We start from the raw sequence: 22,072 nt of genomic DNA, 5'->3' as shown, positions 1-22,072 counted from the left end.
CTCCGGATACTTTACCCTCTGTAAAGAAATTTTGGCACTTGTTCCAGTGATGGTTGGGGGTGGCGAAAATAGATTTCTCCCCCTGCTGATAATCGAACGGGTCCTTAAACCGCAACTTGCCGTCTCAATTCTTTCGGATCTCAGAATTAATCATTACGTATTAATACCATCACTATTATACGCATATGTATACAGGCTACGCACAGTTATCCCATGGAAGTTATGAGTTACAGAGATGGGCTACTGCCCCTGATTTAAGAGGAAAAAATATTCTCAGTTACTACTCTATTTATTTTAGATTTTAGACTTTATTCATCGTCTGCTTGTTGCAAAGGTCTTAAAAATCTTAATATGTTAAAAATCACTATGTTTTTAAGGGCGGGTCTCCCTTCATTTACAGGTAAAACAAAGAGGTGGGTGGGAGATGTTTTGTGCTTTTACTCAGTCTTTCACTACTAATTTCCGACTGTACTATCGTAACTTGTTATCTGAGATTAGTTTGTGATAATGGGTGAACTATATAAAGACACGGTTGACACCACGTGTGGATGTTATGATGCGCGCTTTATCACCAACCAATACGGAACAGAAGGCTTGTAACTAATCCTAAATATGAAGATATTTTTCATATTAACGTATATGAGCGTAAGGAAGTTCTTGTCATGCAGTAATGAATATTAAAACTTGTTATTTCTAAGGAAAAAAGAGAAGACCGTATATTTTTAATGGACTTCTTCAGGCGATCAGGAACAGAGTGGAGTTAGAAGAGAGATTTTAATAAACATCAGAGTCACTTTTTAGACGGACGAATGAATACATCAAACATATCGCTTTCTCTCAATCCCCCAAGAGACATGCCAGTTCCTTTTCTTTCAGATAATGTCGCAAAAGAGATTCAGATAGAATAAAAGACTCTAAGTCTCCTTTTCCTTCCTGAAGGACAGAAGAAAAAGTCCTTATTACAGTTTCTGTAAAACACGATGGAAGAGAGTGGATATCACAATGGGAGTGACTGGTGCATATCAAATGTACATTTGCTTTCTCTCCACTTATTGACATTAGAATCTGTAGGAAAGAATAAAACCTAACGTATAAAATACAAAAGATAATGATGTAAGAAACCCTTAGAAAAGCAAACTGAACCTACCAACATAAACTGCCATTCCATTCTTTTTAGTTCCGCGCATCATCTTTCATAAGAAAAGGAATTAAAGAAAATCTAATTTGGATTTGCTGCATTATTTACATCCTGAGACTTCTATAGGCCTATTTATCATTCTGTCGTAACCTTTCCTACAATTCTTTTTTCATGTAGATTCAATTTGCAGAGTTTTTTCATCTCCCGTTCAGCTTCCCCTCTCCTTCTGTATACACATTCATAGCTAAGAAACAGGCACGCTACTGTGTTGAAAAACGAAGTAGCAAGTCATTCAGTAAAGTGTAATGCAAGTCATCACACCGGGATATGACTGTGGGTTCACAATATGAGGTTGTGCAAACGAACTGAACAAGAGGAAGGAAGACGAGGTAAAGAATATGAAAAGGAAAGGAGAGAAAAGATAAACGCGATAAATAATTAATAAAAAAATATAACCACAGAAAGAAAAATAGATTTAACGTGACTAGAACTGAAAAAAATAAATAAGCATAAATGAAGGAGGATACGGAGAAGAAAGCAGGCGAGAAGAAACAGAGAAAGCATGTGGAAGAAGAGTAAAGAAAGGACGAATATTAAAATAATAAAGAACGATGTTTTGTTACGACATCAAACAATCATTCCCCAACGAATAAAGTTTCTATTGACATTGCTCTGCACAATATTACCAGCAACACTCAAATTTATTTATATTTTTGAAGTTTAAATGTTATCACGTATACAACAAAACTAGAATAAATAACTGTTGAAACACAATATTTAGTTCTTTAAAATATTTATACATAATATTTAGGCCTAAATTCTTTCATAAATCCAAAATTCATATCACTACAATATTTAATATCTATCTTCATTCAATTCAAACAAAAATTACATTACGAAACCTTACATTAACTGAAAGTATAATTGGGTAGATATACTGCCTATCTGTCGTGGTCTCTTAAGAATGTTAACAGCGCTGCCTTGCATTGCTGGCGCCACAGTGTGACGTAAGGTTCGCTTTGCTACAATGATAGTGACTCCAACCTCTACTGACACAGACGGTGAGATTTTATAGCTGGGTAATCATTCCTCTAGCGTCAGAAAAGAAACATCTATGTCCCCACCGGGAATCGAATGCTTTATAATGGCGTTCGTGAGCCTAACAGCGACGGTTTAGTTATCACTGGAAGACTGCATTGCCAACTACGGTTTCGCAATGTACCATCCATCCACTCTGAAAACGAGCACTTGAGGCGACTGAGGAAGTGGAAGGGATGTCGGTAAATCAGATTGTAAAGACTAGAACAGAACTTAACGCAACTGCTTTAAGTTCTAGTTTTGGTATCAGCATTATATTACCTTTTGTTTCTTATATCAAAAACTTCATAACGTAGATATGTTTATACTATTTTCTTAAATTATAAGGTTAGATAAGCTTGTGGTAACATACCCTGTACGTCTCCCGCCATGATACTTTCGAGCCAAGTGAAAATACCCATTAAATTTAGTGCGAAAATCACACTAGAGGGTCACCTTACCTTTGTCATTTTAAATGTTTGCAGTAAATAATACGAACATGGCGATCGTGCGAACTTCTGTGGTAGAAACTATAATAGCAGTACTTCATTCACGGCACTGAAAATTGCATGTGGTAATAAACGTAGGCTTATCTTTAATTAAGGAACTTTTTGTGGAATTTAAAACAATGCAACATGGCATCCGACAGAAATGTATAGAAAAATTATCTGTCCGTTTTATGACTATTAAGTAAATACACCCAAATTCGCGCAGTTATGCATGAAACATTTTGTATGTGCAATGTCAACAAATATAACCACGGCGAAAATGTGATTCTCTGAAGTTAAAATGACTATTTAAACGTAGCTGAAGATTGTAGTAGTGTAAACTATGTATATAAATCCATCACTATGTAATTATTTTTACAAATATCCGCTAGCCTCACCATACAGACGGAAGCGAAGCATGCGTCATGTCCCGAGCTTCTTTTTATCCATATGGAGTTCAATTTGGACAGAATACATATTTACAGAACACACGGCAAGTGTAATAAATCTAGTCACCCTCTGGACATATTCACCCCTGTCGCCCTTTCCCTTATCAGCTTCACAGTTGTGACTTTTTCGCCGATAAAACACAGAAACTCCGTTCAGTTTTCCCTGCAAGTGGAAGATGCTTAAAACTAAATATTATATAAAAGAAAGATCCTCCTTTGTAGGGAAACATTACTGAAGAGCGTAGGGGAAATGTTATGGCAGCCCTGGAATGATGATAACTTCCCACACATAAAAATAAATAGCTTGAGCTAACATATTTTTTTTCTTGGAGTGGAAATGATTGCGTAGTGATGGGGTAGGTGGGTGAAGTAGAGTCCCTAGCAATCTATATGAAGGGATGAAGGTGGGGGTAGGTAGGTGACTATCAAAAAATACCCAGTCATAGCCTTGTTCTTTCTTTTTTCCCATCTTTCCATTTGATCCAGTTACAACCGTCTTTCCTATAAAAGTCAGTTGACATAACACATACATTAAATCTCCCAGCAAAAATAAATGGATAGAGGAAACAGAGGGGGATGAGAAGGGTGAGTTTTGAGGGGTGTCTGTCGCTTAGCTTATAACCTTTCTCGAATCAACAAGCCTGAAGTGTACAAGCGGTCAATTCTTGCTGACACATCTAACGATCATCAAGCGGTAGAATTAATGAAAATTCGGGTCAGCGAACTTTACCCTGGCTTCAAGCAAGGTCTAGCTTTGTCTCTTAATTGACTGATTTAGTAATAAATCCTTTCAAATGTCTAAGTACCTGGGAACGAAAATAAAAGGTGAGGATGCAATTTGGGAAGTTCTTATCGTTGAATATTTTATCTAGACTAATGTTTTATAAGAATCTACGAAAAAATACAATTACAAATTTCGCGTGACTTTGTATTGGTCAGAATCTCGTATCTCACTCTCGAAGAGAAGCTAGAAGATGCTAGAAGTAATTTTTGAACCTACCAAAGATTACATAAAGAGAAATGAAGAAACCTAACAGGGAGTTAAAAAATTTAACACCACTTAATGTTAATGGAGCAAATAAGAAAAGACGATATGGAAGGAATATGTGATCAAAAGCGCCTGGTTAAACTGTATGGATAATTTGTGAGATTTGTGGTTCTTTAGGCGGCGAGTATGAATATGGCTGCCTTCTGTGTTGTAGTGCAGTGTAGTCTAGTGGTAGTAGTAGTAGTAGTAGTAGTAGTAGTAGAAGTGGTAAACATCTACCAGACTACACGGAGTTACAACACAGAAGATAGCCAACTCCATGAAGCACAATAAAACCACTTCATAAATTATTATCTTATAAATTATAAGCGGCTTACTCATGCCCTGATGATGGAGGCAGCAAGGACCTCTGAAATGTCGGTAAACTTCTACCAGACTACACGGCGCAACAACTCATAAAACAGCCATCTTTATTGGAGTATAATGTAGAAATACAAGCCCGTGGGGTTATGAATTCATCTACCCCGATTGAGTTTGTAATACGATTATGAATATTATGGCTTTCTTAAATGTCTTACCGTACTGAATTACATCTTGTGCTAGAGTCTTCACTTTAGTAAACAGCTGTGCATAAGATCTAAACAAAACGTTGGTGTAATCAATGACGTGATCCGTCTACTTTGTTTCATAAAAAGACAATCATTTGGTTTAATCGTTACGAACAGGAGCCTCATAGGTAGAGAACATAGCGCTTTTGCCCTTGAAAAGAGGATTTTTATTGGGGAAAATACTGTGACCGACTATTTATCATAACCAGGATAATTATTAATTTGGAAAATGTCCATTTCATTAGTAATGCAGCAACTTAGTGTATTCTACTGATTTTTTTAAAGAAATTACAGTATTTTTTTGAAATACGACGTTTCGGAAACTGACTGTTTCCGTCATGAGGTAGCGAGAAGAGAAGGTTCCTATTCAGCTTGACACTTTCGACGAACCGCTAAGTGTACCTTGTGATGGAAAAGAAAGAAAACATGACGATGGGCAATGTAAGGATACTTGATCCTTACTTATCTTTACCGGCGCAGTATTTATAATAATTCGGATATCTTAGCCATAATTACCTGCTGTCACTCATTATTCATAAACAATTCTGATATGCATTGGTCTCACAGGTGAAAAAATCTGAACAAATATAAACAAATACCTAGATTTTCTCAGTGTCAGTGTTAAGAAACCGTAGTTCATAATGCCCCCAATAAGACAGGGGACGTTTGTTTTATGTGCAGAATGGTGACTTAATACAACAGGATCTCCTATTGCCGACGTTTATCAGAGGAGACCAGCCAGTAATGTCATAAATACCATCATTTGCTCCAGACGGAAATCCCCTCGAATGAAATTTTATTGCCTGAAAGAAAGATACAGTTTTTTCTCTCTTTCCACCTATATTTCACCAGAGCCCTTTTTTTGTTTGTAACGCTGATATCTCACACCAGGCGCGCTGCCTGTTATGAGACGGGGTGGGATTTTTATATCAATGTTCATGGGTCGAGATCTGATCGACAAGATTATGGTCCAAATAGGGTCATGACATTTGTAATATTGTTTCAAATGGCTAACAGTAAAATAAAAGTCAGCAGAATGGGGGATGGGAAAATATTCAATAAAAGTGCACACTGCAGAAAGAGATGATTCATGGAATAATGTTGAAGAGGGCGGAATTGAGCTACGAAATTGACGGATTGAAGACACAATCTTCATTAAATAAAATCTTCTTGGGCAATCAGCCGCGTTAACTGGTTACCGTAGTAAAGCGACGTTTCGGGAACAAACTCTGTCTCCATCTTCAGGGTTCTGATGAGATTGGATCCTCGGAAGTCGCCTGTGGGGACAGAGTTTGTTCCCGAAACGTCGGTTTACTACGGTAACCAGTTAACGCGGCTGATTACCCGCGAAAGTTTCAAATCATATACAATCTTCATACATACGATTATTCTCTTTTTATGTTCATGTTAGCAGAAAATATAAAATAATACTTATGCTCAATAGTGATCAATTTCTATGTCTGATTACCACAATGAATATCTCAGTTGTTTTTAAACTTCAGTAATTCACGTTAAAAACTTCGGGCCTTCACCATGTGTGTAATTACTAACTAGCATACATTTTAGAATTTGAAAGATATGCTTTATGTTTAATAAGCTATCACCATAAAACCGTAAGCTAAATTTAGGTTTCTTCTGGTGGCCGTCCTAGTTTTATAATCTATAAACAATTTACCTTAAAATCTGTATATTTTTCGAAGATCTATTACCACTTAAAATTTAAAACACTTTATTTAGTTACGCAGATGTCACGTTTAACTCAGAGCTTAGCAACGCCGCCATGTTGGTATAATTAATGATTAGAAATACAAAAAATTACGAAGATGGGGTATTTGCGCTGACATCAATATTATATAACGCTTCGTGTAAATTCGTCTGTCATTTGCTTCGAAAGTTATTACGGACGTATAGGCCCGTGGCATAACGATGCCATGAGTGTATGGTAGTTTTACTTATAAAATAATATGAATGATGGGCTAAACGCAGCGTAGAAAGGGTTAAAATAATCAAGCTCTCAGCAAGACATCTGTTCTTACACAGGTGGGTTAAAATTTAAGAAGTCTTGAGAAAACAGAGAACTTGATGACGTCAGTCAATTAACACCGCTTCTCCTCAACTTGCAAACAAGTGAGACAGAACCGTGTTTGAACAGTCCTAATGGCTTCTTTTATAAAAATGATCTGTTTCTCACTGTGAAATTTAGTCCTTTATTCCTGTCCCCTATTTCTTTTAGTTTCATTTATAAAGAACCATATACACTGAATCCTTAACAAATAATTCATGAAGATTTCTGTCTTCTGAGTTGTTGCGCTGTGTAGTCTGGTAACCATCTACAATACTACACATCGCAACTACCCAGAAGACAGAAATCTTCATACTCACCGCTGTGAAAACCTCAAATCTGACAAATAATTCATGTTTTATTGCCACGGTAGAAACACACTTTTGAAAAGAGTTTCAATCTGACTGTACCAACTTCAATACTACAAAGAGTATACATATGTTGTTTTTATCTTTATCTTTATCTCTTTGTCATTCGTTTTTAAAATTCAAAAAATAATGTATTCAAACCCCAAGATGTTTCGTTTTCCATATAGGAACTGAAGCTTTCTTTAAGGGTGGCAAGGAAAATTCGATTTGGATGACCCACAGATCTATATCCTATTTCTTTTTTTATAACAAAGGGGGTGGATGTACCAAAAGTGGACTTGACTTGAAAGAAGTTTTGTTATCCTCGTCTTTTATTATTCTAGTATACGACATAGCTCTCATGTTTTTACATTTTTTGTTAAGTTTTTATTCCTGTAACACACTTCTCATCTTACACTGACCAAACTTTCGACTTTTCAGTACGGAATATATTTTCTATCATCTCTGAAGCTCCTTAGGTGTCGAGTGAAATTTCCGTCCACTCCTACAGTATTTCGTTTCTCTTAGCACCCAGGTACTTCAACAATTTCCTATATCGAAAAGTGTTACAAGGAGTCCTGTCTGAAGCAAAATATTTACATTTACTCTACACGTACTCTTACGGACTATTAACCCTCTGAAACTCATAAAAATAATATTAAAATAAATAGTTACTACCTAAAATAAAACAAATAGTATCTCCACCATAAAGATCAAATTATTAGCGTTGTTTAAGGAAATAATTGCTAGTAACTCTGAGAATTATATAAAATACACTTTATGTGTAACACTCGAAGTTATTAAATGTTAAGACATGTGGTATTATAGTTACTACTGAGTTGCTGAGTTGTATTGGGTTAGTGACTTTTATGTTATTTAACTTCTCTGTTTTCACAGTTCAGGTTTGGAAGATTATCAGTGTAAGTAAGTGAGGAATTAGAAACCTCTTGTGGCTTGTTTCCAAATTCTATTCCATTAATACTTCATACTGGCTGAGTAAAACCATTTAAACCTTGGCAGTGTAACCATTGACGTGTCCGAGATTTGAACACTGCTTGAACAAATACTGATTAAGCTAATTGGAAAATCTTTCAACAAAAGGAATGAAGAAAATTGCATAATGATACCTATCCATTGTTAGATCGTTTAAAACATGCTTATTCAGATGCTAATATTTTTAATGTGCAGCGAGATGGAAAGCTGGACAGAATTAAAAGGATATTATCGGGTCCAAATTCAAAGGTAGCCTATTATTCTGACGATTACCTGAAGGTAATTAGGAAAATCACAAAAATTATCAGATCAGCAGGCACACTGTCCGATATTGGAACCAAGGACCTTCATTCTATATAACTAGTGCGTTAGCATTGCCCTAACTCGCTCCTTCCTTTTATAGACTCGGATCAAGTTTCTGGTTCATTTAACAGATTTCTAGATAGCAGCTGGCGATATAGAAATAAATGAAAATCGAGAGTGCGGGGGGGGGATAATATCTAGGTCAGCAGGTGAAATGAAGTGGAAGAACTGGATACAGAAATATGTGGCTTCTCACTGCTCTTGGGAATGTTAAGAAACCAAATATAGTCATGGTAGGTTCTCATTGCGGTCTGGCGATGCCTCGCTCAAGTGGCGTGGTTCTAAAGCCAACTCGCTCCATAGCGACACATAAGATACAGACCACCCAGGTCTTGTAAAGCACGGGAATCACACCTCAATAACTTACCAAGAGGAAAACTATACCAAACGAGCAACTGTAAATATTTAAGGATCTTTTGTATCAACGACTTTCACATCCTGTTGATCATATGACGAAGTCTTACATACACGCATATGGGAAACTGCACAAGCAATGGGTCTGCATCTTGTGTTACTATTGGAAAAAACTTTAAGGGACGCGTCATCTAATTTCATTAGCAGGGTCCTTCCAACACACGCTCAGTTGGTCAATAAATTTTCCGTCTTATATTGAACCTCAAGGATGGTTATCGTGTTCACAAGAACCCGCCATTATTTCTAATCCTAAGTTGGAATGACCCCCTTCACATCCTCACACCCCATTATTTGACATATACATAAACGTTCGTAGCAGCCGACTCACATATTCAGGCTCCCTCAGTAAAACACGATTCATGTCTGTTTAAATCCATCGCAAGGTTTATGTTTTTGAGACTTCACGTTCTTACGGCGAAGACTATCATCATCAGGGCGATGAATATGACAGAGGCAGTATGACCTCTGAAACGTTGGTAATCATCGACCAGACTACACAGCGCAACAACCCAGAAGACAGAAATGTTTATACTCATCGCCCTGATGACGGAGGCAGTATGACCTCTGAAACGTTGGAAAACATCGACCAGACTACACAGCGCAACAACCCAGAAGACAGAAATCTTCATACTAAGAATCGCCCTGATGACGGAGGCAGTATGACCTCTGAAACGTTGGTAATCATCGACCAGACTATTCAGCGCAACAACCCAGAAGACAGAAATCTTCTACTACCAGATTACTCGACGCAACAGCCCAGAAGACAGAAATATTCATACTCACCGCTGTGAAAACCTCAAATCTTACAATCTGGTAGTAGTTTACCGACGTTTCAGAGGTGTTTGCTGCCTCCATCATAACCCTGATGATGAAAGCAGCAAGCGCCTCTGAAAGTGTATTCATACATAACACAGTTAGATACAATTTTATACACTAAACGTCCTGAGATTAGAATTGTTGGAACAATTTAATCCTGATTCCTATCAGTCCAGTAAAACAAATATGTGGAAATATGGTGGAATTACAGTTTGTCGTTTATCCTGAAAAAACAAGTCTAAAAAAATTGGTAACTGTAGTGCGATTAGGTTTGTAACATATATTTATATCTCCAATAAATACAATTTTTTGAAAATATTTATATTCCGCTGGAATCAACCTTTTAAAATTTGGTTCAAAAATTAATTACATTATTTACGTAAATTTTATTCCGCCCATCATAAAAGTGTGCTTTGTTTTTATATTTGCATAAAAATAAATTAAAATTACACTTTCGCTCCTGTTGGCTTAAAATTTTAGTTGAAATAAAGAGTATAATCATTACTCAATCCTTCCTCTCAGAACGGTTTAGGTAGTTGTAATTTTTTGTAGGTGCCTGAATGGATTTCCGTGTTTTTGCTTTTGAAATCTTACTTGTTCAGCTCCCAATGTCTGGCTGATCATGAGGGAGACAGAGCTACAAGACTTGCATTTACATCAAGATGCAAATGGTCTCCTTGTACCCGCAATTACACCCTGAGATGGTCTCAACAAACTCACTGAGTTAGGGACAGCGGTGCATCTGCTACAGGCACCATCTCTAAGTCACTTTTAATTGCTCTAATGAATATTGGACTTACTCCACAGTACGAACTCGTCCCCGCTGTATGCGTGTATAGCTAACCATTGTCTGCAACAGTGCATTAAGTTCGTTAAATTTCGTTACGGAAATTTCGGTTAGCTATTAGTCAAAACGTTGAAAGGAGTTGTCAGAGATTCGCCAGTAATCTTATATAAGGGAAATGGAATTGAAAATATATTTGGGAAAAGTTATTTGGGCCTAAGAGGGGCGATGTAGGCTAGAAGAAAAATGGATGGATGGAATTATTTGGTTTGTTAAAGAAAGAAACATTATGTGGACAAAAGTGGTAACATGCACAATGACGAGAATGTGCTGAAAATTTTATACCGAAAATCTTAAGAAAATAGACAAAAGAAATATCCTCTTTATATTGGTACTCTTAACATACATGCATAAAATTTTTAGATACATTCTTGATTTTTCACAATCTTAAATTAATATCTAAAATGTTTATTACATATCGTGTTCAATAAAAATATGCATTTATCATGTTATTATTTTTATCAAAAAAATTTAAAACAAGATTAAAAAGGTGCATTCCTTGGAGTACACCATAAAAAGGCAATAATAGTATCAAAGTCAGTGTTACATCAGTATGATCCACGGTCACTGTAACAAAACTGGAAAGGTGTAGATCATACCGGAGCTCACAGTTTCCACACGCGATATTTGCAAGTTCTGTAATCTAAATACGTAGTCTGACCTATCCCAGTTTAGCCCAACCTCGTCTTACCAAACATTGCTCATCTTCATGTCCCCTCACCTTTAATAACCTAGCTTGTCCTACAAGAGCCTACACTAAGCTAACCTAACGTTACCATAGTCAACTTAGTTATTGATCCTGGTTACTTTAATTACCATGATTAATTTTTTTACAGTGGTTTCTATGCTTACATTGGTTACCATGGTAACCTTGGTTAAAATGTTTACATTTATTCCCTTCGCCACTAAATTTTTCTTTGTTACCATAGAATTCAGAGGATTTCAAATTATGATGATGACTAATTACTAACATTTTCTGAGGTTATAAACTGGTTACATTTCTATAAAAGCAGTACATAAGCCATTATAGAATAGAAGCACTTGTACCTTGTTTAGTGCGGTCCATAGTAACAAATATATTGCTGAATAACTTAAGCTCTTAAGACGGTCTTGTTCTCAGTGTACAATCTAATAAGAAGAGGCGATCACGTTTGGGATTGCCGCTTGTAAGTACAGATTAGGTAGCCCATATTACACCACTCATTACGCGGTTGTAGTATGCACAACAACAAGACATTCATAGTCCGCACCTGTGTTCCTCTCTTGTTGTACGTACATCTACCTTACCGTTCAGTTAACCCCTTGTATGTTAGGCCTCCCAAACGACGTGCGTGTTATGTGAGGAGGAGTAACAGCAAAGGGAGAGGGAAGTTGAAGAAGTGGGACTTCTTCAGAAGACTGGACACGGCTGGCTCGAAATTGGTTTCCGGAGAGAGAAAGGGAGAGGCGACGAGGAAGGCAAAGACGAATACGAAATGAACACGGATTCGGTACAGGATTATGTGCTCGACTGGAAAGTGACCATTTTCTCTCATTAGATTTTTCAGTCTATATACGATGTGTAACGGAAAACCATGGTCTTATGTGTTAAAATTATAAATTTTGAATAGAAATTCGATAATCCATGTAAATAATACAGTTGTGCTAACATTAAGCGTTTCTGAAGCAAAAATATAAGTTTCTAAGATGGCATGATCTTAGAAACACCGCCTATTGTACATCAAATGAATTGATTGGAAAATAATCGGTCATGAACCGTGACAGAATGTAAGTGTTCGAGAAGCAGCGAAGAATAATAATAACAAAAAAGAAAGAGCGAAGAAGATATATATCTCCGCTCCCTTTTTCATTTTTTATTTCCACACGAAATGACGTAACCCCACGATTATTTGTTATTCAAACAGAAAGAGAATGAGGGATGCAAGATCGTTCCTCTATTCTCTTCCCTGTCCTTATTATTTTCTTTCTCACCTCATCTCCCTCCCCACCTTTCGCTGTTTGGATTGAGTTTGAGATTGTTATTGACATAGACACAGTGTTGATACATCTACACGGCTCAGAAAAGAAAGAATTGTGATTGAAATTATACAGAAGGTGAGAGGAAGTATATCGTAGAAACGTGCTCCATGGTGAGATGATAAAACCAGACCGAATAAGGGTAAGAGAAATGGAACGTTTTTCTAATTAAAAGGTCAGATATCCATTTTGAGATGGGAATATAATTATTTGCAGATATGAACAAACGCAGTTCTGCACAAGTAAATTGGTGTTTGTTGTCTTTGCGTGCGTTTTCTCACGAGCGTAAATCAAGTATGGAAGGTATTTTCTCCTGTAGAAAATTTCCCTCTCAGTATTTAAGTAAAAAGAAAATACTGTGTAGGACCAGGTTCTCGTTGAGGTCTGAAGATAGATCAACTAAGGGGATTGCCAGATAGGGTCTGTATGTCTGTCCGCTTTCTTTCTTTATTTGAAGACGGAAGCATAGTCCAGCTTCCTAAATGTTATTGTAATTTTATTATTTACGTAATGGAAAAAGTCAAAGAGTACAAATTTACAGATTAAAAAACACCATATTAAGAAATATATGCAGATATATAGAAAAAGGGACAAGCTAAGAGAGATGAACTGATAAATAGACCCCTAAATCAACAGAGATATACTGGTGTTTATAAATATACAACACATGTATGTGCCTAGACAGCTGCGTAGACAGATTTTTATGAATTTAACAGGAAAATTGAAATTTTTAAATAAAATAAACAGCCAATTTTAATAACATTTTAATAATTTCAAGATTAAATACGCGTTTCGTATAAGTGTGTTGGTTACGTATAGAAGGTATTATTTTTCGACCTCTTTATATCACGGTAGATTGGTTTACGATTTTTATTATTCAACTCTTCAAAACATGATATTAAATTGGACAACCCTGAATCAAACCACCCAGTTCGCGATCCTGCCAATAAGCATACTGTAACCATTGCTCAAACTTCCCCACCCTTCTATAAGCTTCCTCTTGACGCACAAGGAAGCACGCAAGAAGAAACAAAGAAGCTAAAATTTCGGGAAGGAAATTAACATCCTTAATCCAGATGAATAAATTCTGCAAGCTTTCACGTGGCTATTACATTGGAGATTGTCTACTCGTATTTCGTGAGGAAGATTGTACCTGTAAATTCCCCATGAGAATTGGTCACTTCTCGAATACAAGCCTGGAGTTTCACCGATTGACCAGCTTTTTCTATACTTCATCATGGAAGATCTGCAGAGTCTGAAAAAGAGCACAATACCCTATCATGATAGCAGGTAATCGGGCAAAGATTCGAACCGGAAACGCCCAGAGTACAAGTCTAGAATTCTGCTGTCTCACCACCTAGCTCCGTATTTCACTGCGAAACTGTGAATAAACTGAAGACGATACATTTTGCCAATATAACGGTGTCACAATCGATATTCGAATAGGGTACCTTAACTTTAGACAGTTACCTCTGAACATATTATATCAGAAACTCTGTGAAATAATACCGGTCACAGTGGTCGCGCGATCTGAAGCGTAGAACTTGTTCGCTTCGAAACTGGGACCGTGGGTTCGAATCCCACTCAAGGGATGGATGTTTATCCACGTCTTTCTGTGTTGTTCTGTCCTTGGGGGTAGAGGCCTAGCGACTGGCTGATCATTCATTTAGAGAGTCCTGACAAATGTCGAAACTGATTCAAAATTTCAGAAGTAATTCTGAATTTGAACAGACCACATGGACCAAATCCGTAAGAGTAAGAAGATGAAGAAGAAGAAGAGAAAGAACTGGCATTGGAAGTGGGCATCTCTCAAATGCAAATAACAAAATATCCAAAACTACAAACTTCATCATTACTTCTTCATGAAAAGTGACCAGCTTACATTCATGTCATGAAATACTAAATTAACATATTTCTCACTTTTTTTTCGTTGTATGGTAATTAAAGCAGTGTTTTCATTCGTACTGTATGACAAATGATCCTTAAAATCAAAGCGAGCTGATACAGATGGAGTTCAGAGCGATTAATCGTAGTTTGTAACAACACATCATTTACATTACTGGTACATGAAATCTAACAGCGGATCAATCAAGTGGGACTGCGTGCAGTGTGTAAAACGTGACCATAATGAGAAGAGAGGGATAGGGAGAAAGGGAGAAAGAAAGAAAGAATTAACGAAAAATTATAAAGTAAAGCTAACCGCAAGACGTTGTCAACATCGGCTTCCTACTAATGGAGACGCGGCCATTAAGAAGATTGCGTAAAGAAGTTAATAAAGTAATGGAGCATACAACTGGTATCCAGTGACGAAATTAAACCAGCTGTGAGAACTCAAAGTGCTACTTTCTTAATACTGTGATGATTGATTGCATGTTCCAAGACACCGATATCAAGAATGCTACCAGCACACAATAGCAAAGAATCCATTACACGTATTGCAAACGTTACCTCAAGGAGATATCCATTACAAAGAACTTACAGATAATACAGACAAGAGTGGGAAGGTGCAATTCAAAGTGGAGTAAACATATTTTTCAAACGTGGTCTTGTGTTTTTTTATACCTCATTGGTCTTGAAGTGAAGAGACAAGCTTGAAAAAAACTAGGCGTAGTCGAGAATAATATAGGAATGAAACATGAGGAAAAAGGTGTGAGGGTCTGGACTAGGTTCATCTAACTCAGGATAGTGTCCTTTGATGGCATTTTGTGAATACGGTAAGGAACATCCGAGATCCACAAAATGCGTAGAAGTTCTTGACCAGCCGACTGAGTATCAATTTCTCTATGGAGTTAGTTACTTAGTCGTGAAATATCTTTCATTCCATTTTGTTAAATATATATATATTATAACGAACGCACAAGGCTACAGTTGTAGATATTAAACATATATATATATATATATATATATATATATATATAAAATATACAATTATTTAAATGAGAATTTTTTTAGAAAATTTATAAACTTTTAGTTTAGTTTCGTGAATATTAGGTGATTATATTAGACCAACAAGAGCAGAAACTAATATTTTCCGCCTTTAGACATATTTCAATACAAATCAATAAAGGCAAATTTAATACTTCATTTGCCTTCATGTCAAATAATTTCAGACATAAAACTATTGTTGAGATATAATCACTATGTACGCTATACACAGAGGAGTCAGATATTATGCTTTCACGCGTTTCATTATTCTCGAAAAAAAGTCAGATATAAATCGTAATCTTGTACGAGAATATACTGAGATAGAATAAAATGTTCATACTCTGTGTGGTCCTTTAGATATGTCCTAAATTAATCCTTATCACCAGACCCTCCGTCTTCCACTTCAATCAAGGGTATCAGTATCAAATATTCGAAACAGAGGTCGAATGGCTAGCTAGTGCACTCGCTTTGACGTCCCGGGTCCAATCTTGACTCAGAGACCCACTATCCTGACTCATGGTTTATGTACTTTTCTTCAGCGTCCACAGGCAAATGCTCAAATAAGGCCTCAAATTAGCCGATGACAGCTTTCTTCCACCTAGTTTCAAATTCAGTAGTAATTAATAGTTTTATTACTTGACTATATGTATCTAAGCTAATAAGAGGAGGTTAAATTAACCTAAGATAAATAATATACCACAATTCTATTTCACACTGTTTTGTATCTTCTCAGTAACCAACAAGTAACGGAAGTTTATTTTATAAAGTGAAAAAAACGCAAATTTTGACACAGGAAATTACCAGAGCGTACTTCCGAAGTGGTTGAATCTTATATTTCAGAACGTGTTCCGTCCAAGTAGCTATCACTATACAAGACAAACCAAAAAGAGGTTGATAAAGGAAGAAGCCAATGAAGTGCTCTGCGTGCGTTATTATAAACTAATGAAGGAGCATGAAACATGAGGATGTAGTGGTGTATAGTTAAACAGAAACCTGATACGCGTCTCCACTGGTCAACTCAGAAACTACTCCACAAAGTAAAGAAATACCTGTGAGTAGGAAACGCTGTTGTGGTTTCTCCTTTGTTTTAAAGTGCCTCTTGATAGGGCCAACGGAATTTGACAGAAGACGTTGCAACGTAGTTATTCAGATTAACCCCACACTTAACACATTCTCAGGTGACGAATATAAATTGTGTAAACCAGTGTTTCTCAGCCGTTCTAGTTCCACGGATACACTCGCAACATTCCTAATACCTCGGACCCCTACCCAACATTGTCAAAAGATCTGGTTAAATAAAACAGAGACAGAACAGTAGAATGTATAGTATTTTCCGCCCACTGAATAAATATAAAATGTGATGAAGAGAGCTTAAAACATGCGGCAATATGACATAAAAATTACCTGAAGAAAGCTTAGGCACAACTTACGGGCCCCTGGTTGAGAAACAATGATGTGTACCGCCGTAGCGAACAAGCCATGTAACAGACACACGAATAAATGTGTTGCATGAAGCATGAAGAACATAAACAATTAATGAGCCACATTTTAATTTTTCTGAACATTTCAATTCGTTTGTGAAAGTATGCCAAATAACTTATAAGCATTTTCATCATTTATTTAATTTTTGTGATATGTCGGTCTGTCATAGGATGCTTAGCTTATAATTTTATATTCAGTACATTTTATTAGGCATTCTATGACTAACGCAAAATTTTAGAACAGGAAGATACAAAGTGATTTTTGTCCTTTGAAATTATTTACCGTCCAAAAAATCCAATATTAGGACAATATCATAATGGCTACTCGAGGTTTTGAACGCATGCAACAGCTCCGGGAAATTATATTTCATTTTAAAAATCGTGCACCTTTTTTATGTTAATTGACTCGATTTCACTTGGAAGTGTATTACGGTCCGGTTCTTATGAATTACTCAATTTGATCGCTTTTCAATTCTGAAAAGCTTATACAAAATAAACGCGTTAGATCAAGAAATTATCTGCTGCAGGACACTGGATACAATTCTCTCCCACGGATATAGACGAACAGCTTCAGAGTGGCTTTTTAATACGCTCTTGAGATATAAACCTACAGAGCCTTGAAACAGCCACATCTTCTTCTGGGATAACCAAAGGTCAAAGATCACTCATGTTTGTTTCTGCTTTGTGTCAAGGAACTATTCTACGGAATTCATGACGCCAAATCATTATATTACTCGCGATGTGGGAATGATAAATCGCTGTGAAAGCCAGCAGACAACCTGACAAACACACAACAAACACAGGCGCTGGGAGCGAGGTCAACCGACGGATTAAGAAAGATAACAACTGGGTGTGAGGCAGTTCAGTTCGCGTTTGTGAATCGTTTTTATACCCTGGATCTTGCCTGGATTTATTCTTAAAATGCCACGTTTCAGAAACTGAATGTTTCCGTCCTCATTCAAGGGAAAAATTAATATGAGGCATTACACCCTATCAACGACAGTGGATTTAGACAGGGATAATGTCAATTAGTAGGCTGTTTTGTTAAACAGAGGAACAGTAAATTAAACAAACCTAACCTCAATCAGTGGATCACAGAGTTAGACAGAACAGGTCTGAGTAACATTTAACATCCCGCGGATAAAGGCAGCTCTGTCTGAGGGAAAACTCAGATTGGGTTCTTCCTTGCCGTAAAACGGAGGGACCGTTTCCAAAACTTCCCATTTTAAGAACGGTTTAAATAATCCATAAACCCAAAGACAATAATTATTTTATAATCTGAAAATGTTGTACGGCTAGATTGACGAAGCTGGACAAGGGCTTTTGTTCCTTGCCCTATATTACTTTTCATTCCACGAGTATACAGTTAGAATTAAGGGCATAACATTAGTCTCTTGGCATAAAATACCCATGTTTCACTTTGATCTAAGAAACTGTACGTCTGAATTAACCATGGTTATATTCAGACACCATGAGCCGGGATAGCTCAGTCAGTATAGTGACTAGCTAGGGGCTGGACGGCCGGGGTTCGATCCCCGACGGGGGCAGAGGATTTTTCCTCTAGCCTCTGCGTCCACACCGGCTCTGGGGCCCACCCAGCCTCCTCTACAATGGGTACCGGGGTCCTTTCCCGGGGGTAAAGCCGGCCGGGGCGTGATGCTGACCACTCACCCCCATCTAGTGCCGAGGTCAAGGAAGAGAGGAGCTATACCTCCACTCCCCCCAAGCGCCTACATGGCGTATAGTGGGACAAACTTTACTTTTTATATTCAGACATCACTTTTTCCAGTTTAGTTACATACGTATTCACGACTAGCTCTAAAATATCCCAGCATTGGACCTTCTGTTTAATCTACGAAAATAACGTCTACTTTTCCAGGTATACTGCGTTTATATGAGCGCAAAATACGTTTTAAAAACACCTTTTGCACGGGTGGGCAATTACATTTTCTTATTAGTCCGGTGGGTTTTTTTGTAAATGACCGTGGATCAAACGGTGCAGGGCTGCACAAGGTGAAAACACTCATAAATTGCAATAGGACTTCAATATTCGCATACTCGTTAACATCTTGACTGTATTTATACTTGCACTCATTTGTGTTTCTAATTGCACTGCCTTCCTTCCAATACTTTCTATTACGTATACAAAGATTTAAGATTGATAAACAAATATGTCGTCATTAATATTTTAACATCGATGCAGTCTTAACTTTGTCGCGAGCAGCATCAGGCCCACGGATTGGAATTTACCAACCACTTACTGCTTTAAATCGATTCAAACGTTTGCGTTGATTTTCTGAATTATATTGTTGAAGGATTAAAATGTTTTGTCCATTCCTGCGATATGTGAACACAAAGCAAAGAAACAGACGGAAATTGAGAAATAATAGATTATACTTGATTCAGCGACCATAATAAATTAACTAGGAAGAAAGTAAGAAGAAATAAAAGAAATTTTGAATCGATAGGAATGTAAAGAAATACAGAGATCAGAGAAGGAAGCTGAAATAGCAAAACAGCAAGAAAGCAACTAAACTATATAGCAGTAAATATCCATCAAATGAACTAATAAAAAGAAGATATTCCATGATCTTATGCGACATTCTGTTTGGAAGAAAAACTTACGTTTTAACAATGATTCTGGGAAAGTTCTGGGGACAGAAATTTCTATTTTAAATATTCTTTCATGATCTACAACAGGCCTAAAAATGATGCATGTAACAGTAAGAAAACTGTAACGTTTTTCTGTATTTTATGTTGTGCTTTATTGGGGAATTACATTTGCACACAGCCACTTGGGCCGGCCCCGGGCTGATGTAGAGTACTTTGACACCTGCGCCAAACACAGGCACAATAATTGCTGCCAATAAAATTAAAAATTCAAACCATAAAATCTTCCCCACCTAATAGTAGATTGTAAGGGTTGTTCAGTTGGTACCATAACAGCCGAAGCACGTGTCTCACACACCATTTCTACATGTACAGCATTTTTCTTGTCTGTTTTTAATTTCAAACTTTAATGTATTCTTAGAGGATCAGACAGACAGCTAAAAAATCATTCTTAACCACATCACAACGGCATGGAAGAAAGCCGAAGAAGTCGGAAATAAAATTTACAAAACTCTTTTAGGAATAGGCAGGAAAAGAGAGAAAGTGATGTCACTAATATTAAGTCAGTCTGCGTGTAAGGGTGATTATATGTGGCAATATTCTAAGAATGTCGTTCTTATGGTCGTCGTGGTATGGGATGAGAACGTGTTAGGAGTTTTAGATGTGGAATGAGAGAAACAAAAATGAGAGATGAGAATATTTTCTCTTTACGCGTACGTTTGAGATGAGCGAGAAGTGGAAAAGGAGGGGAGGAGAGCAAAGGTTGAGATGAAGGAATTAGCTTCTTAGTTCTCTACCTGACTGTGCATTTGACAGGTTATCACTAGGGATATGTATGTTCATGTCAAGACCGTAGCAGGGGGCCTTCCTTGCCACTGACAGACCAAAAGAAGAAAAGTACTTCGCTCAAGGGAGACGTAATGAAATAACTGAAATGGTTCGAAATGATTTCTTTGTAAAAGGGCAAATATACAATAACGTGTATTAGCTTTATAAAATACATTTTAGCGTAATTAAATATACCCACTATATTTGTGCGACCTTGCACTATTTTAAAACAGGGATCGCGTCTTCGAATCCCACTGAGTGTATGATTTTTGTCAGCGACTTCATCTGTTTTATATAAACTGCGTAGGTAGAGGCCCTTCGATAATAGATTCCTACCAAACGTATAGCTCAACACAGAAGAATCTTAATTAAGAAGCTGTTAGTTTCCAAGCCAAACAAGAATTTGACAGTCTTTTATTGAACAAGGAGTTTCATTGACGTGTTTATAAGGTGACGCCATTGGCACTTATTCCGAGCTACCTTAATCTAATTCAGCTCTTCACGTTTCTTCTAAATCAATCTCAATATTATTCTCCCATTTACGCCTACATTTATAAATCGACTCCTTTCATGTTTTCTGACCAAGGACTCTACAAGCACCTGAATATATTATGTCCCATGCCTGCTACATGTACCGCCCATCTAACCCTTCTTGATTTCAACGCCGTAATAGTATTTTATGAAGAGAGCTACGTTACATAACCTAAAGAATATCAGTAAAAAGCCAATCCGTTACATATCAAAGTTGGCACGTAGCGGAAGCTGATATATCTCCTACTCACTCTTAACCTCGGCACTAGATGGGGGTGAGTGGTCAACGTCACCGAACAGGATGCTGGGTGGACCCCAGAGCTGGTGTGGACGCAGAGGCTAGAAGAAAATCCTCTCGCCTCTGTCGGGGATCGAACTACACTCCCTCAGCCCCTAACCAGTTGCTACACTGACTGAGCTACCCGGCTTACAATTATTTCATAATTAATTCTAAAACCCTGACCGCACTGCTTAATTAATCAGAAAGCTGATCACCTGCTGAATAAGTTAGGCTCACTGGATCTACTTATTAAAATATCAATTTTAATCCTTCCGAGAAAGACAAAAGCGGTGGTTTTCAGGCCTTTTAAGATTTCTTAGGTCAGTTTCTAAGACAGTGTTGTTCCAAATTAGCTTGGGTGTGAATTAAACGTAAATAATTCCTTAATAACTTTAAACTTTAACAATAGTAACTATAAACAGTGTGTATTTTAAGTGCTATTGCCCAATTCTGGCCTTGGTGCTTTGTGTAGAATATTTCTGCAAGGTTTTGAAACCTTCCTTTCGATATTTGCAGGACGCTTGGATGTACAAAGAGAGACCGTGACATCGCAATGCGTTCGTCTACACAGGACAGCACAACTCAGAAATACGCAAGCACACATCCATGCTTCGAGTGCGATTTGCATCCGCGATCCCAGAGATCGACAGACCAAGAGTGGTGATATGAAGATCTTTGGTGATAAAATACATTGATTCTTCAGACCACGTGACAGGCACGAAATCCATAGGTGATCTTGTATTTATGGGACAATCAGTGAGACAAATGCAATTACTTTACCTTGTATTTCGTTATAAGTACATCTCATAGGGAA

The 22,072-nt window shown here is 37.2% G+C and overlaps 1 protein-coding gene and 1 long non-coding RNA gene across 6 annotated transcripts in view; one reads left to right on the top strand and one right to left on the bottom strand.

The window, feature by feature from the left end:
* dac (dachshund family transcription factor) overlaps positions 1 to 22,072 on the bottom strand; it is a 457,012-nt gene that overhangs the window by 43,380 nt on the left and 391,560 nt on the right. The window lies entirely within an intron of this gene.
* The window catches only part of LOC147873286 (uncharacterized), a 217,756-nt gene that overhangs the window by 191,327 nt on the left and 4,357 nt on the right, over positions 1 to 22,072 (top strand). Inside the window, exon 3 of the long non-coding RNA XR_015535899.1 lies at positions 21,775 to 21,988. This is a non-coding gene — a long non-coding RNA (uncharacterized LOC147873286). The remainder of the gene's footprint in view (positions 1 to 21,774; positions 21,989 to 22,072) is intronic.

Source organism: Zootermopsis nevadensis, unplaced genomic scaffold (genome assembly GCF_977971745.1).
Source record: "Zootermopsis nevadensis isolate Lab colony 2312 unplaced genomic scaffold, Znev_1.0 Znev_ptg000020l, whole genome shotgun sequence".
In the NCBI taxonomy this organism is placed as follows: domain Eukaryota; kingdom Metazoa; phylum Arthropoda; class Insecta; order Blattodea; family Termopsidae; genus Zootermopsis; species Zootermopsis nevadensis.
Note: the sequence above shows the minus strand (reverse complement) of the source record. Positions and strands in the feature narration are given on the sequence as shown.